This window comes from Hordeum vulgare, chromosome 3H (genome assembly GCF_904849725.1).
Source record: "Hordeum vulgare subsp. vulgare chromosome 3H, MorexV3_pseudomolecules_assembly, whole genome shotgun sequence".
NCBI lineage: Eukaryota > Viridiplantae > Streptophyta > Magnoliopsida > Poales > Poaceae > Hordeum > Hordeum vulgare.
Genome location: NC_058520.1, coordinates 451850483 through 451868364, shown reverse-complemented (window position 1 = coordinate 451868364; position 17882 = coordinate 451850483).

Below are 17882 nucleotides of genomic sequence, written 5' to 3'. Positions count from 1 at the left end.
ATAATTACAAAAATATGTTACCATCAATGTTCTACGTTTATGAAAATATGTTACCATGGCGTTACTATAATTACAAAAGTGTGTTACGAGTGTGTTTGGTAACACACAATACACATGTTACTAGAATGTACTTGTAACATGTTTTTCAATATGAGGTAAAATTTACTATGTGTGACAGTAGATACCACTTAGTAACATGGTTTAACGGAACACATTTCAAACTGTGTTACTATATGGCCTGGTAACACACTTTTGGGCATGTAGTAACACAAGGCGGTGTTACCAAAGCTCTGTTCTGTTGTAGTGGATGCAACAACCGCAGCAACGCCATTCCCCTCCCTACAGCCACCACCATCTCGTCCTCCCACCTACAACAACATCGAGCTTACCAAACCACCATCGGGAGGATGTGATAACCCACAAGTATAGGGGATCGCAACAGTTTTCGAGGGTAGAGTAGTCAACCCAAATTTATTGATTCGACTCAAGGGGAAGCAAAAGAATATTCTCAAGTATTAGCAGTTGAGTTGTCAATTCAATCACACCTGAAAGATTTAGTGTCTGCAGCAAAGTATCAGTAGCAAGGTAGTATGGTAGCAGCAGTAGCAACAGTAACCAGTAGCAGCAAAGTAACATCAGTAGCAATAGAGTAACAATAGCAGCAGTGACACCAGTAGCGGCAAAGTAACATAGCAAGGACCAGTAGTAAAAGACTTGTAGGCATTGGATCGGTGATGGATGATTATGCCGGATGTGATTCATCATGCAACAGCTATAACACGGAGAGATAAGTAACTAGCTCCTGTTCGTCAATCTAATGTAGGCATGTATTCTGTATGTAGTCATACGTGCTTAGGGAAAAGAACTTGCATGACATCCATTGTCTATCCCTCCCGTGGCAGCGGCGTCCTAATGGAAACTACGGGATATTAAGGTTCTCCTTTTAAGAAAGAACCGTACTAACGCATTAACACGTGGTGAATACATGAACTCCTCATACTATGGTCATCTCCGGGAGTGGCTCCGGCTATTGTCACTCCGCGGTTGCCGGGTCATAACACATAGTAGGTGACTACAACTTGCAAGATAGGATCTAAAACACACATATATTGGCGACAACATAATAGGTTCTGATCCGAAATCATGGCACTCGGGCCCTAGTGACAAGCATTAAGCATAGCAAAGTAGTAGAAACATCAATCTCAGAACATAGTGGATACTAGGGATCAATCCCCGTCAAAACTAACTCGATTACATGATAGATCTCATCCAACTCATCACCGTCCAGCAAGCCTATGATGAGATTACTCACGAACGGTGAAGAGCATCATGGAATTGGCGATGGACGAAGGTTGATGATGACGATGGCGACTATTGCCCCTCTCCGAAGCCCAGAACGGACTCCAGATCTGCCCTCCAGATGAAGAACAGGAGGTGGCGGCGCCTCCGTATCGTAAAACGCAATGAATCCTTCTCTCTGATTTTTTTTCCGGGCGAAACGGAATATATAGAGCAGAGATTGGAGGCGGTGGAGCCTCGTGGGCCCCACAAGCCTGCCAGGCGCGACCGGGGGGGGGGGGGGGTGGTCGCGCCCCCTGGGCTTGTGGTCCACTCGCTCACCTCCTCCGGTGGATCTTTGCGCAGGTATTTTTCATTAATTCCAGAAAAACGCCCCTTAAATTTTCAAGTCATTCCGAGAACTTTTATTTCTGCACAAAAACAACACCATGGAAATTCTGCTGAAAACAGCGTTAGTCCGGGTTAGTTCCATTCATATCATGCAAATTAGAGTCCAAAACAAGGGCAAAGGAGTTCGGAAAAGTAGATACGACGGAGACGTATCAACTCCCCCAAGCTTAAAGCCTTGCTTGTCCTCAAGCAATTCAGTTGACAAACTGAAAGAGACGAAAGAAAAACTTTGACGAACTATGTTTGACCTTGTTGTTGCAACTATGTCTAACTCATAACTAGAATTTCAGCAAGATCACAAGCAAAGCACATAAGCAGTGACATCTAGGTCTCACGGTAAACTCATATCAATGGCATAATCAACTAGCGAGCAAATAATAATAAGTCTCAAACGTCAACACTTCAATCAAAACAATCATGAAGCAGTACGAATAGATGGTATCTCGCTAGCCCTTTCTGAGACCGCAAAACATAAATGCACAACACCTTCAAAGACCAAGGGCTGACTAAACATTGTAATTCATGGCAAAGAAGATCCAGTCACAGTCATACTCAACACAGTTAAAAGCAAAGCATAAAAATGACAGAGGTGCTCTCTAATTGGTGCTTTTATAAGAGGAGGATGACTCAACAGGAACATAAATAGAAAGGCCCTTCGCAGAGGGAAGCATTGATTTGCAGAGGTGCGAGAGATCAAGCTTTGAAACAGAGATAATAATTTTGGGTGGCATGCTTTCATTGTCAATGCAATGACTAAGAGTTCTCAACATCTTCCACGTACACATGCTATAGGCGGTTCCCAAACATAAAAGTAAAGTTTTGACTCCCTGTCACGCCCAAGATGCGACCCTATCCTCAATTTGGCACGAAGGCCTCGTCAGGGATAGAAGCGCATCTCGTCGTGTCGCAAGAATGGATATCGTTACAAGTACATGTACTGAAAAGAAGAGATATGTATATAGAATTGGCTTACACTCGCCACAAGCTACATCAGAATCACAACAGTACAATACATAGTCATCATGAAGAAGAGCAGGGTCCGACTACGGACGAAAACAAACAAGAAAAGAAGAACGACGTCCATCCTTGCTATCCCAGGCTGCCGGCCTGGAACCCATCCTAGATCGATGATGATGAAGAAGAAGAAGCAACTCCAAATGAACAATCAACGCGCTCGCGTCGAGTAACCTTTACCTATACCTGCAACTGGTGTTGTAGTAATCTGTGAGCCACAGGGGACTCAACAATCTCATTTCCAAAGGTATCAAGACTAGCAAAGCTTAATGGGTGAGGTACGGTCAAGTGGTGAGGTTGCTGCAGCGACTAAGCATATATTTGGTGGCTAACTTACGAGTACAAGAAATAAGAGGGGGAAGATCTACGCATAACGGACGTGAACTACAGATGATCAAATTAATGATCCTGAACACCTACCTACGTCAGACATAACCCCACCGTGTCCTCGATTGGAGAAGGAACTCACGAAAGAGACAGTCACGGTTACACACACTCTTGGCATGTTTTAATTAAGCTAACTTCAAGTTATCTAGAACCAGTGTTAAACAAAGTTTCCACATTGCCACATAACGGCGGGCTCGGCTTTCCGAAAGATTTAACCCTGCAGGGGTGCTCCAACTAGTCCATCACAAATTACCACAAGCCGCATAGAAATCCTCGATCACGACACTCACGATCTCGTCGGATTCCTTAGTGGAAAACCTCAACTTTGAGATTACCCAAAGCATTACCGGAATCCCGATGCACAAGATATCTCGTCAAAGGTAAAACTAATCCAGCAAGGCTGCCCGACGTGTCGACGATCCCGATAGGAGCCACGTATCTCGTTCTCAGGACACGACGGATGGAAAATCCTACAAGTACCAAACCTCGAGTTGCCCCGTGGTGGCCCCGTAGTCTGCCCTTTTGGGACCAACACCATCAGCACTGGCCCCCTGTATTATGTAGAATTACTCCTCGGGTAGCGCTAACTCCCTATGCATTTCAGTATTATCAGAATTATTATGTTGGGAAAATGTAGAACCAATGTTGGGCCTTGCCAGACCAGCTTTAATGTAAAACGAATTATCAAGGGGGTCCCCATAACAACCCCGATCGTGTTAGGAGCGCTCAATTATGGAACATAACACCGGTAGCCAAAACTAAGGGGCAAAGGTGGAACAAAACACCAGGCTAGAAAGGCCGAGCCTTCCACCTTTTACCAAGTATATAGGTGCATTAAATTAAATAGCATTAAATAGGGTGATATGACAAGGAACCCATGTTTTCACATGGAAGCAACTGCACCTGCAACTAGCAACGCTAACACAGGGTTAAGCAAGCGGTAACATAGCCAATCAGTGGTTTGCTGGGTTGAGCAGGTTGAAGGTTTTCATGGCATTGTTGAGAGGCTGATATTTAACATGTGGTAGGCAACGAGACACAATCGATAGAAGCGATAAAAACTAGCATGTCAATGATAGTAATGGTATCTGGGGAAATGGTCATCTTGCCTGAGATCCCTCTTGGAAGAAGAATGCCTCCGTGAAGTAGACGAACCGACGTAGTCGAACGGGTCCTCACAATCCGGCACGCTGCGAAACTCTATCGAGACGAAGGAAACCAGAAACATAAATCAACACACGAAATTCACCACACGATGCACAACACAAATGATGCATGAGCAGCTGAAAACATGCAAGACATGACAAGACAATTCACGACAAACAAACACTACACATTAAGTGAAGTTCAATATGCAACGAGTTGCATATTGATGAAACTCCACGTTTAATTATTTAGTTCTATCCCGATTAGATACACGACAATATTAAATGTGATTAAACATGGCAAGAGGTGAAGCGGAACTAACCTACCTATCTAGGCATTTTAAATGAGGCCGGAAATGACTTATAGCACCTCCGAAACGACATCACCAGTAAAATTACAATTCTATCCAGATCTGAACTAACACATTTAATTAGTTGTTAAACAGAAAAACCAATAGGTTCACGTGATTCTATGCATCGTGACAAGCAATTTACACATAGAGAACATCTCCAACGGAGCTACGGATCAAAAGATACAAGCACCGCAAGATATGATGGCATGAATGCAATATGTGTGCAACGACGGTCACGAGCACTTCAAAACAAACATCCAACAAGGGAAAATGAAACTACACGAGATTCTAAGCAAGTTTCATATAGGACACGAATAAATCGGAGCTACGGTTCAACAACTACGAGCAAAACAATAATTCACTACAATCTGCCAAAACCAGCCACATAACATCTTCTACACCCCACAACTACGAGCTACTCAACTCCAATATAATCAACCAAGGCATGACACGATAGAGGCAAAGAATCACTACAACAAACAACTAAAAACAACTAGCATGGTATCATGGGAACACTAGGGAAAGAAGTCACAATATGGCTCCTCACACGCAGTTTCAGACTTAGTGAAAATTACACTTCATGAAAGTGCAGTTTTTGATCTGAAGCCATATCGACAGCAGCAAAATCATAAGCTACATGACTCCAAATGGCATGAAAATTCACAGCATGCTAGAGAATCACAAGGTCTACAACTTACTCCATTGCACCAACCTCAAAAGAGCTATAGATCACAAGATACAAGCAAGACAAGACAACAACAAAATATAACAGATCTCAGACTTAGAAATATTTCAGCACCTCCAAATCAGCACTATTCCTAGCAACTTGAGAGCAAGCAAACCACACCTAAACATGCATATCTATTGCAACCAAAAATACCAGGGGCTAGACTAAACATCAAAGATCAACTCTCTAGTTGAAAACTTTATCAAACGAAGCACGGAATAAATCCTACGAAATAGACAAGAGGGCAACATGAAAAAATATCGCGCTTACTAACTTGCTCTAATGCTAAAACTAATTGCACAGAAACCCAGAAACATATAAAATATGTGGGGTTGCACAACAAAAATAATGCCACACGTAAATGCGAGATAAATACCTAAACACGGAAAATAAACTAGCGGCAAATCCCTACGCGCAAAAATACCAACGGCTACTCCAAAATACATGGAAAAGAGGTTCCTAAAACATGACCATTTTATCTACGGCATACGAGAAATCCGGACATGCGCGAAAAATAAATTACGGGACATATCCTATTGGAACAACATGTTAATCTAGGCATTTGGCACGGCAAACCACGTCAAACAAATATGCAAGTTTTATAATCGGATTATACGCGCAAAACTACACCAAATACATATACAATACGTCTCGAACCGACTTACGGTTAAAAAGTTGCGCGCGTTATAAAATCGCCTAATTTTCTGGAATATAAATAATTCCAAAAATTATCCTAAACAACTATTGCGCCGAACAGTGGCACAACATAGCAACCGGATGCGTGGGCGAGGGAAAAAAACAAAAGGGCAGGGGATCTCACCTTGGGCCCCGAGGAGGCAGTGGGCCGAGGGGCTCCTGGAGGAGTGGGCCGAGGCAAGGAGGCCGGCTTGGAGGAGTGGCCGCGGGAGCCTGAGCCAGCTGGGCCGCGGGAGGAGGGAATCAGCCCTCGCGGGGGTTGGTGGCCTGCCTGGAGAGGCCTCGTCCCCGAGCTCGGCTTGGTCCCAAGCGCAACACGGGAGGGGGCGGCGGCGGCAGCTTGTAGGCTACGCCGGAAGGCGAGGCGGAGCGGCGCAGCACCGGCGCGGGGGTGGCGGGATCCGGCCGAAACGAGGCGGATTTAGGCGCGGGAGCCTCCCGGCGGCCGGCGACGAGGACCTCGGCGTATGGGTTGGCGGCTGCCGGCTCGGGCTGACGGCCAGAGGTGGCACTCGGGCCGATGGTAGCAGGGCGGCGCAGCGAGGTAGGCGGAGTGCAGGACCCAAGGGGGCGCTGCCTACCAGCGACGAGGGCTGCCGGCGGGGTATTTGTCGAGGGAGAGGCGAGGGGAGGCTCCGGTGACTCGAGCTGCTGCCTCGGGCATGGACGGCGCCTAGCGCTGCAGGCGGCGGCCGGATGGGCCTGCCCAGGCCCGATCTGGGCTCGGCGGGCCTGGGTGGTTGGTGGGAGGCTGAGGGAGGATTATGGTTTCGGGGTAGGTGGCGCGGTTCTCCAGGCAGGGGGTTGCTGTCCAAAATAATAGTAGGAGGGTCTATATATAGACAAATGGCGGGGGGGGGGGGGGGCTAGGGTTAACCGGAATTCCGTTCCGGATCTAACCGTGCGGTCGGAATCAGACGATTCCGCACGCGGGAATGTGTAAGTGGCCGTGTAGTGTAGATATCCGGAGACGAGAGGGGAAACGGGCGACGCGGCAACAATTTTTTAAAACACCAAAAGACGTCCGACGATAGACCAACTACGGTGCCACTACGGTCGACCGTTCGGGTACCAGACGGACTCGGATTGCGACGAAATTTGACAGGCGGCCTACCTATATTAAAATAACACCGCACGTCAAATTCCAACCCAATCAGAGAAAGTTTTATGCACACCTTTAAAACAGGGTTTTGACGATGCCGCGGGCGCGTGCGTGTGTGAACGGACTCAGAACGAACAACGACGAGAATCGATAACTATCAACGGATGCAACTTTTGAAAACTGGCGGCAACGAAGATGTCGATGCAATGCAGATGATGCGCATGATGCAATGATGAATGCGACAGACAAATGTACCACACGAGGAAAACATAATAAGGGGGGGAATCTTCTGGAACGTCGGCATCGGGCTGTCACACTCCCCCACCACCAATCAATCACACTCCACGGCTAGCCGAATCCTCGGGTACCGTCCATACAAACATCAATCCTGGGGGAGTTTTGTTTGCAATTATCTTTTCGATTTGAGCATCACTACAAGAATTAGCTTCTTTGCCGTCTGCCATCACAGACGGCAAAGAGTAAATCCCGGACGTCAAAGAGAATATCACAAACGGCAAAGAGTCTCACGGCCGGCAAAATTTCTGCGTCAGCCTACGACGGCATTGTAGCTTCTTTGCCGTCTGTCTCCCCAAAGCGGACGACAAAGAGCTTTGCCGTTAGCTTTTCATAGGAGCAGTCGGCAAAGTGGTCGAGACGGCAGCCGACAGGCGTTGCCTCCGTTAAGGGCTAACGGAGGCTTTGCCGTCAGCCTCCCCCTCTTCTTTGTCGTCAGCCTCCCCCCTCTTCTTTGGCGTCTGCCTTCCCCCTCTTCTTTGCCGTCTGCCTCCTCCTCCCCCTCCACTCTTTGCCGTCTTCCTACCCTTCCCCCCTCCTCTGTGCCCTCTTTTTTGCCGTCTGCCCCCCTGGAAGCCTATGGCAAAGATACTATATGGCCTGTTGCTACTGCCCAGATTGCACAGCTGGGCGCCACGTGGCACCTTTGCCGTCGGCCAGCTGACGGCAAAGTCCTTTGCCATCAGCTGGGAGACGACAAAGAGCCTATATTGTCACATTTTTGTTTATTTTTTCTATTTCACATCACATATATATATAATTCATAACACATATATGATAAATAGGTCACAACACATATATGATATACATATAAAGCTCATCAATGCCAATTGTTCATCAACGTACATCCCATATATCAAAAGAACCAACACATACAAAGTTTCATCCATATATACATACATATAGTTGCACATATATTGTTCATCCATATATACATATACATATAGTTCCACATTGTTCATCAACTCAAATAAAAACGGAAACTAAAGCACTCAAATGCCAGCTTCCATGCATGTAGTACATCCAATCTGCAAAATCGGAATAAGAAAGTCAGAAGAAGAAGAACAACAACATATATATGACAAATAAGCTAAATTGAAGAAGAAAGAGAAGAAGCAAGAAGAGAACATGGAGAAGAAAAACAAGAAGGAGGAGGACCATGAGGAGGAGGAGGGGAAGGGGAAGGAGAAGAAGAAGGAGGAGGAGAACAAAAAAAGAAGAATATAAAAATAAGGAGAACAAGGAGGAGAGAAGAAGAAGGAGAAGAAGGAGGGCTCCTTCTCCTTCTTCTTCTCTTCTTCTCCTCCTCCTTCTTCTTCTCCTTCTCCTTATCCTTCTCTTCTTCTTCTTCTTCTTCTTCTTCTTCCTTCTTTTCATTTCTCTTCTTCTCCTCTTCTTGGAGCTAAATTAGCTAACTATATCTTTTTGGAGCTAAATGGGCTAATTATGTCATTATAGAGGAAAACAAGCTAAGTATATAATATTAATGAGCTAACCAAGGTTCTTATGCCATTTTGAGCTTATAATGTCTTTTAGGAGCTAAATTGGCTAATTATGTCATTGTTGGGGGAAATTAAGGCAAGGAGAATATGAAAGAGGAGAAGAAATAGGAGGAGGAGGAGAAGAAGAAGAAATAAATAAGAAGGAGGAGAAGGAGGAGGAGGAGGAGGAGAAGGACTAGAAGGTCCTTGGCCTTCTCCTCCTTCTTCTCCTCCTCCTCCTCCTTCTCCTTCTTCTCCTCTTCCTTCTTCTCCTTCTCCTTCTCTTCTCTTTCTCTTCTTCTTTTTGTTCTTCCTTTTCATTTCTCCTCTTGTCCTCTTCTTGGAGCTAAATTAGCTAACTATGTCTTTTTTGAGCTAAATGGGCTAATTATCCCATTTTATAGGAAAACAAGCTAAGTATATAATATTAATGAGCTAACCAAGGTTCTTATGCCATTTTGAGGTTATTATGCCATTTTGGAGCTAAATGGGCTAATTATGTCATTGTTGGGGAAATTAAGGCAAGGAGAATATGAAATAGGAGAATAAAGAGGAGGAGGTGAAGAAGAAGAAGAAATAAAGAAGAAGGAGGAGAAGGAGGAGGAGGAGGAGAAGGACTAGAAGGTCCTTGGCCTTCTCCTCCTGTGTCTCCTCCTCCCCCTCCTTCTCCTTCTTCTCTTCTTCATCTTCTTCTTTCTTTTCATTTTTCCTATTTCTTCTCCTCTTCTCCTCTTCTTGGAGCTGAATTAGCTAACTATGTCTTTTTGGAGCTAAATGGGCTAATTATCTCATTTTAGAGGAAAACAAGCTAAGTATAAAATATTAATGAGCTAACCAAGGTTCTTATGCCATTTTGAGCTTATTATGGCATTTTGGAGCTAAATGGGCTAATTATGTCATTGTTGGGGAAATTAAGGCAAGGAGAATATGAAAGAGGAGAAGAAAGAGGAGGAGGAGGAGAGAAGAAGAAATAAAGAAGAAGGAGGACAAGGAGGAGGAGGAGGAGAAGGACTAGAAGGTCCTGGGCCTTCTCCTCCTCCTCCTCCTCCTTCTCCTCCTTCTCCTCCTCCTTCTTCTCCTTCTCCTTCTCTTCTCTTTCTCTTCTTCTTTTTGTTCTTCCTTTTCATTTCTCCTCTTCTCCTCTTCTTGTAGCTCAATTAGCTAACTATGTCTTTTTGGAGCTAAATGGGCTAATTATCCCATTTTAGAGGAAAACAAGCTAAGTATATAATATTAATGAGCTAACCAAGGTTCTTATGCCATTTTGAGCTTATTATGGCATTTTGGAGCTAAATGGGCTAATTATGTCATTGTTGGGGAAATTAAGGCAAGGAGAATATGAAATAGGAGAAGAAAGAGAAGGAGGAGAAGAAGAATAAGAAATAAAGAAGAAGGAGGAGAAGGAGGAGGAGGAGGAGAAGGACTAGAAGGTCCTTGGCCTTATCCTCCTTCTTGTTCTCCTCCTCCTCCTCCTTCTCCTTCTCCTTCTCCTTCTTCTCTTCTTCTTCTTCTTCTTCTTCTTGTTCTTCTTCTTCTTTCTTTTCATTTTTCCTATTTCTTCTCCTCTTCTCCTCTTCTTGGAGCTAAATTAGCTAACTATGTCTTTTTGGAGCTAATTGGGCTAATTATCTCATTGTTGGGGAAATTAAGGCAATGAGAATATGAAAGAGGAGAAGAGAAACTTACCATAGTGGTCATCAAGGAGGAGAAACACCTGGAGAAGGGTCGTGCGATGCCGCTCGGGAGTTATTCTGCAGAATAGATATTTTGCAATGTCTTAGTTAGCATGATGACACTCAATTATTAATACTAGTTTATAATGAAACTCACAGTGCCAATCGAAGAGAAGACGGGCATCGGCGGAGGGACTTGACCGCTCTTCTCGCACAGACCCTGAAGAGTGGGTCGTATTAGTTAGTAATGAAACAGACATTACACACATGAGTTGGCTAATGTGAAAAAAACTTACCAGAAAAAGCTCGTACAGGGCCCGTTGACCCGCCTCATTCCGGGACATCTCCTCCTCAATCAATCATGCCGTGGTCTGGTCCCTCTCATCAAGAGCAGCCTGACTTGCCAATCTCTCTTTCTCAAGAGCAGCCTCAAGAGCAGCCTCGCTTGCCAATCTCTCTTTCTCAAGATCAGCCTGGCTTGCCAATCTCTCTTTCTCAAGAGCAGCTTGGTTTGCCAATCTCTCTTTCTGAAGAGCAGCCTGAAACACCATTCCTTGTTACCACAGTAATGATCTATGGTGACACACATAATGAAATGTATGAAAGTTTTCTTAGTCCGTACAACTAACCTCGATGACAAGATCGATTGGCCCAGGAGGACGCATTACCTCAGGACAGCTGCTCGACTGGCGCGCCTTGATCTCCGGGAGAGTGAGTGGACAACGTATTATCCCATCTCCAATGGCCATCGAGCCATGGGGCCTCCCGCCACCAGATATCATCACCAGCTCTGGATCCAAAGGTTCCTGGCCAGGGTTAAAGTCATCCCCTTTCGTAGCCTTCCCCGCGTCCCTGTATGCCACGAGCTTCTGGTGGGATGATATGTTGGTGAAGTTATTGGGATCATCCAGGTCAGACTCAGAGAATGCCTTTGCCTTCTTGTACGAGGCAGTATGGGCCATGCCATAAAGGTCGTACAAGTGTGGCATCTCCGTCTTATTGTGATGCGCCTAAAAGAGAGGAACAAAATATTAGCATGAAGAATGAATTGCATGAATCATGAAGCAAACCAGATACCCAGGGTCGTCCGAACTGAAGTAAGTTGGCGCTTCCTTGATGGTGTGGCACACCAACCATTTGGCTACGCCGATCCTTCGCATTCTCGTGGATGGCTCGCCAGCTGCCTGTGCACCACTCATCAACCAACGCCTCCCAACAATCCATCTTATCCGCACACCATCTCGGAGGCACCTGTAAGTTATTAGAAAGAATTTTGAGCGCTACGCCTATGAATGAAATCAAGAAAACTATGTAGAAGGACTTAAGAATAGGTAATTACCTTCATGTATTGCTCCTTCTTCAGAAATTTTCCGCGGCAATCCTTCTTCTGCTTCTTAATACCACGCGTGACGTAGTAATCTCGAATAGCCTGCGGCCGAGCCTCGTGGCGTAAGTTCTGTAGTAACCGCCTACACTCTGCCTCGAGAACCCTGGCCGCCTCCTCCTCATATTCATCCTCACACCTATAGAAGGTCTGCAATCAAACGTGAAAACACCGATTAGTACAATAATTAGCTATATTGTTAATTTTAGATTGTGTAAAAGGATAATTTACCCAAAAGCTCTTGATCACCATCTCGGCCCTCGTGTGGCACAAGACACCATCTATATTCTCCTCCGGCGGGGCCTGTGCAGCCTTGTAGTGCTCCCAGGAAAATCGTAGTGTAGGAACCTGACCCTCACCAAGCAACGTGACAAACCCCGAGAAATTTGTCCGGCAAAGCACACCAAGGACAGAGTTCGGCCTGCGGACTCCAAGAGGGTGTACCCATCCCCTGCAGTATGATAAGGTCAACGGATTAGATATTTGAACAAACTTGAAGGCAAAAGCTAAAAAAGAGTAAATGTACTTACCTCTTCCGCGGCCACCACCTCTCCCTGTACCCTTCCCCTTCTTCCCTACCCGACCAGCACCTCTCCCAGTGGGCAATGCCGCCGACGAAGAAGAACCCACGGGTGGTGTCGACAGACTGTCTGCCAAGGCTCTACGGAGAGATAGGGGTGGAAGGGAGGTACCACCCCTCGTGCGGGGCGCGTGGGAAGAACCCGTCGAGCGATCTGGACCAGCACCCACCATCTTTCAACACCTGGTGACCTACCATGATAAAGATTAAAAGAAATTAGTACAACATAAAAAAATTGAATAACTGACATGAATAATAATATGTACATGAATAATAAAGATTAAAATATATATAATTTAAGTTGTGAATCTTACAAACTAATAATCATCATCAATAAATGCATCATCATCATCACTATCACAAATGTCTTCATGAAAGACGTGCTCGTCGGGTTCAACGGCGTGAAGTTGTGAAAGGCCTTCCTTTAATCATTGAAGCACTGACAGGTCATTCGCATCAGTAACCTCTACGAGTTCCACGTCTTCTGGTTCCGGCTCAGGGCTGGAGTCGGATTCATTGTCGATGTCTACTGCCATGTTCTTGGGTGAAGCACGGCGGTTCTTGAAACGTTTCTTGGAAAGACGTGTTTCTTGGAAGAATTCTCCATCATATGTGTCGGGGTTAATGTGAGGTTCATAATCCTGTTCATTTGGGAGAGGTGGTCTGACATGTGGCGGCACTTCATAAACAACATACCAACCTTCCAGATTCTTATCCGTATGGCATGCCCATGGTAGATAGAAAACTTGGGTCGCCTGTTGAGCCGTAATATAGACATCAGGAACATCTAAATGGGTGTTTGTATTGATTTCGACTAGTCCTATATGTTCATGAGTCCTTCTAGTCTCCTTTGGCTGGAACCAATAACATTTGAAGACTAGGATGTTCGGTGGGTTTTCACCATAGAATTGAAGTTCATAAATTGCTTCAACTCTTCCATAATACTCGATAACACCTTCGCCGATAGCAGAGACACCACAATTTGTAGATTTCCGATCGTGCATAGATAGCTCTTTGCCAAAGGTACGAAAGAGATACCCGTTGATGTTGTATTTCTCAAATGAACGGACCTTATAGTCAAAACCATTAGCAACTTGTCTCAATTCGGCGTCCATAGACTCTGAATTAGCCTACAAGTTTAATACGAAACGATTGTTGCATTAGCCGCAAGTTAGACGAAGAAATGAAATGGTCCATTATTGAAAATTACCGTTTGTTTGAACCAAGAGATGAAACCGGGATAACCGCCTCCTGTGTGTGACAGAAGCTCATACTCTTCGACGGAATCATTTTCGATCACTGCTCCATCCGAGAATTTGGCGAGGTAACGGCTGTTTGAAATATCCGGGAATAAGAGCAGTTCAAATGAACTAGAAGTTACGGGAAAATGTGCCGAGAACTCACTCGATGTACGGCCGCACTTCTGTTAGGTTGTTGAAGATATACAACAAAATGTTCCGCCATTCTTCGACATCCAACGTTATTGGTTTCGAAGCACCGGCTGGTGCGAGCTTCCCTTTGAATAGGCTGTGGTTGGACCCACCTTTTTTAGGGTCTGCATCATTGTGCCGAGGCTTCAGATTATGCAAATGATGATTTTTGGCTTCGTAGTGTGCTGTCACAAAGTTTGCCACCTCCTCAGTAATGAATGCCTCAGCTATCGATGCTTCAATTCTACGCTTATTTTTACATTTAGCTCGAAGGGTCTTCTGCATCCTTTAAGTTGCATAGCATCAACGATCTTGCACGGGCCCACCCAATCTTGCCTCGGTCGGTAGATATAAAATCAAATGCTGCATTGGATTAAAGAAGCCCGGTGGAAAGATCTTCTCTAACTTGCACAACAACTCCGATGCAAACTCCTCCATGTCTTCTACCACGCCAGGCGACAATTCTTTCGCACAAAGAACACGGAAGAAATAGCTCAGCTCCGCCAGTACTAGCCATTCATCCTCAGAAATAAAGCCACGTAACATCACCGGCATTACCCGCTTTAGCCATATGTGCCAATCATGACTCTTGAGACCAAAGATTTTTAATTTTTCAAGACTCGCTCCCCTCTTTAGATTCGCTGCGTACCCATCGGGGAACATCAAGTGCATTTTGACCCACAAGATATTTTCCCTCATAGCTGGCCTTCCAAGATTGAACCAGGCCTTTGGCTTCGACCACTTCTGCTTTCCTTTGCCTTCTCGCATGTTTTGTAACGGTCTATGACATAGTGTCTCTTGATCGACTCTAGCTTTAGTATACCCCTTGAAATACCCTGGATGCTCTGGATCAGGCTCGAGGGCGTTTAACTGATCCAGGATCTGTTGGCCTGTGAACGCACGTGGTGCCAAGTTTTTGACAACTTTATCTTTGGTAAAGTTCTTCTTGTCTTTTCTGAACTGATGGTTAGGATCCAGGAACTATCTATGCAAGTCAAAGCAAGAATACTTCCGATCCTCCTGCAACCAATGAAACTGAAGAGCTGCCTTGCATTGGGGGCACGGGAACCTTCCATGCACACACCATCCAGAGAATAGCGCATACGCTGGCAAGTCATGCATAGAGTACATGTACCACACATGCATTTTGAAGTTTTCTTTTCTAGTGGCATCGTATGTATTGACCCCATTATCCCAAGCTTCTTCCAATTCATCCTTAAGCGGTTGCAGGTACACATTCATATTCTTCCCCGGATAATTGGGCCCTGGAATTATCAACGTCAGAAATATGTTCTTTCTTTGCATAATCTGCCGGGGGGGGGGGGGAGATTGAGTGGAATGACAAATATAGGCCAACAACTGTATTGGGTTGCCGTCATGCCGAAGGGATTAAAACCATCCGTGGCGGCGCAGACTCGAGGATTCCTTGGATCTGCCGCTTTATCCTGATGCAATCCATCGAAATGTTTGCACGCTTCCCCATCCGATGTGTGTACCACCATCTTATTCCCATCCGCATCTAGTTCGGTTCTTTTGTCCAATTTGTGCCATGTTATCTATCTGGCTGTCTCTTCGACCATGAAAAGAAGTTGAAGTCTTGGTACGATTGGCATATACCGAAGAACACTAACTGCGATTTTTATCTGCCTCTTCTCACCCATACCGTTGTCTACCACAAGATACCTGCAAGACTCGCAATTGGGACAATAGTCCAAGTGTTTATACTCCTTCCTAAATAAGACACATCCTTTCTCACATGCATCTATCTTCTCATAGGGCATCTTAAGTACACGAAGTATTTTGTCCGACTGGTACAGGTTTGCAGGCATGACATGGCCTTTGGGTAGGAAGCGTCCAAATAGTGTCATCATCGCATCGTAGCATTCTCTTCCCAAGTTGAACTGAGCCTTCAGAGCCATTACTTGTGCAATTCCATCCAGCTGACAGAGCTCAGTGTGCTCATGGAGAGGACGTTTTGAAGACTCCAACATTTCATAAAAGGCCTTTGCAGATTCCTCCATCTCATCTTCCGAATCCCGAGCATCATCAAAGTCTTGCACCATGTCTTCGATCCCGGTACGATGCTCGTCCGTGAGATGACGGACCACCTCAGCTCTTGTGCGTTGTATAGACTCACCATGAAATGTCCACACCGTATAATTAGGCTTAAAACCCCTCCTCTGCAGGTGTTTAATCATTACAGCCTCTGTCGTCTTTTTATAGTTGTCGCATCCAGGACAGGGGCACTAGTTTCTTTCCTGGCCATTTGCGAATGCGGCTTTCACAAATTCCTTTGTTTTTACAAACCATTCTTTCGTCATCTCTTTCTGACTAGGGTGACCGGTATACATCCATGCACGATCACTCATCTTGCCTAGCTACTAAAGACCGAAGAAATATATTTATATATTATTTAGCATTTATATTCATCAGTTAATCAGGTTCGCCATTTTTATTACGTCCAGGCAACCTACACGCTAATAGGTAAAGATAGGTCCTGATCCCACCCGAGTATGTGTAGATTGGGTTCATTTTCCCATGCTCTGCTCCGGATCCAACGCAAAATTTCGGCAGCACCTCCCCGCTGTTCTCCTGATACACGTCTCCGTAATAAACAGAGAGGATGTGCATCCGGAGAACAACAGGGAGGCACTGACGAAATTCCGCATCGAATCCAGAGCACAGCATACGGGAAAACGAACCCAATCTACACATACTCGGGCTATCCATGGATAATATTGGACAATTCGAATGGATGGCGGTTATAAATATGCAAAGACATGCATATTTATAGATGTCGCCCTTTTGAACGGGAGACACATACTGGTCACGCATACTGATAAATTAATTTTATTACCTAAATCTAGAAAGTTTCATCCGGAAACTGAGCCACAATAAATGAAGGGGCGGGGAGGAGATGAAATTTGTACAGACCCACGAATGCAGGGGCGGAGCTCGTACAACGCACGGGCATGTCTTCGCACAGCAGACCTCAGAGCGACGAGTCAACTATCACATGTAAATCCACCCGATTAACACAAATATTCTAATTATGTCATTTTAGAGGAAAACAAGTTAATAATATAATATTCATGAGCTAACCAAGGTTTTTATGCCATTTTTAGCTAAATGGGCTAATTATCTCATTGTTGGGGAAAATAAGGTCAGGGGAATAAGATAGAGGAGAAGAAAGAGGAGGAGGAGGAGAAGAAGAAGAAATCAAGAAGAAGGAGAAGGAGGAGGAGGAGAAGAAGGAGGAGGAGAAGAAGGAGGAGGAGAAGGTATTCTTCTTCTCTTCTTCTCTTCTTCTTTTCTTCTTCTCCTTCTTATTTTTGTCTTTTCCTCCTCCTCCTCCTCTTCTTCTTATTCTTCTTCTTCTTCTTCTTCTTCTTCTTCTCCTCCTCCTCCTCCTCCTCTTCTCCTCTTCTCCTCCTCCTCCTCTTCTTCTTCCTATTCTTTCTATTAAGCTAACTAACTAACTAACCTAACTAACCAAGCTAACTAAACCTATCGCTAAACCTAGATAGCACTAAACAGCAAAAAAATAACAAAAACAGAATCTACCACTAAGTAACTAAAAAAGAATCTAGCTACCCCTAATTAACGAAACAAAATCTACCACTAAACTACCTACTAAATCTACTAATTAACTAACTAAATCTACCAACTAACTAAATTACCACTAAAACTACTAATTAACTAACCTACAACTAAACTATATATGCCACTAAATCTATTAATTAGCAAAAAAAGAAAAAAAGGACTCATCGGAGGGGGGCGGCCGGGGAGGAGGAGGGTGCGGCGGTGGAGGAGACGGCAGTGGTGGTGGAGGGGGTGGTGGTGGAGAAGGAGCGAGCTCCGACGGCGGTGGTGGAGGAGGAGGTCCCGGGGAGGAGGAGGGGGCGCAGGGAGGAGGGGGCGCAGGGA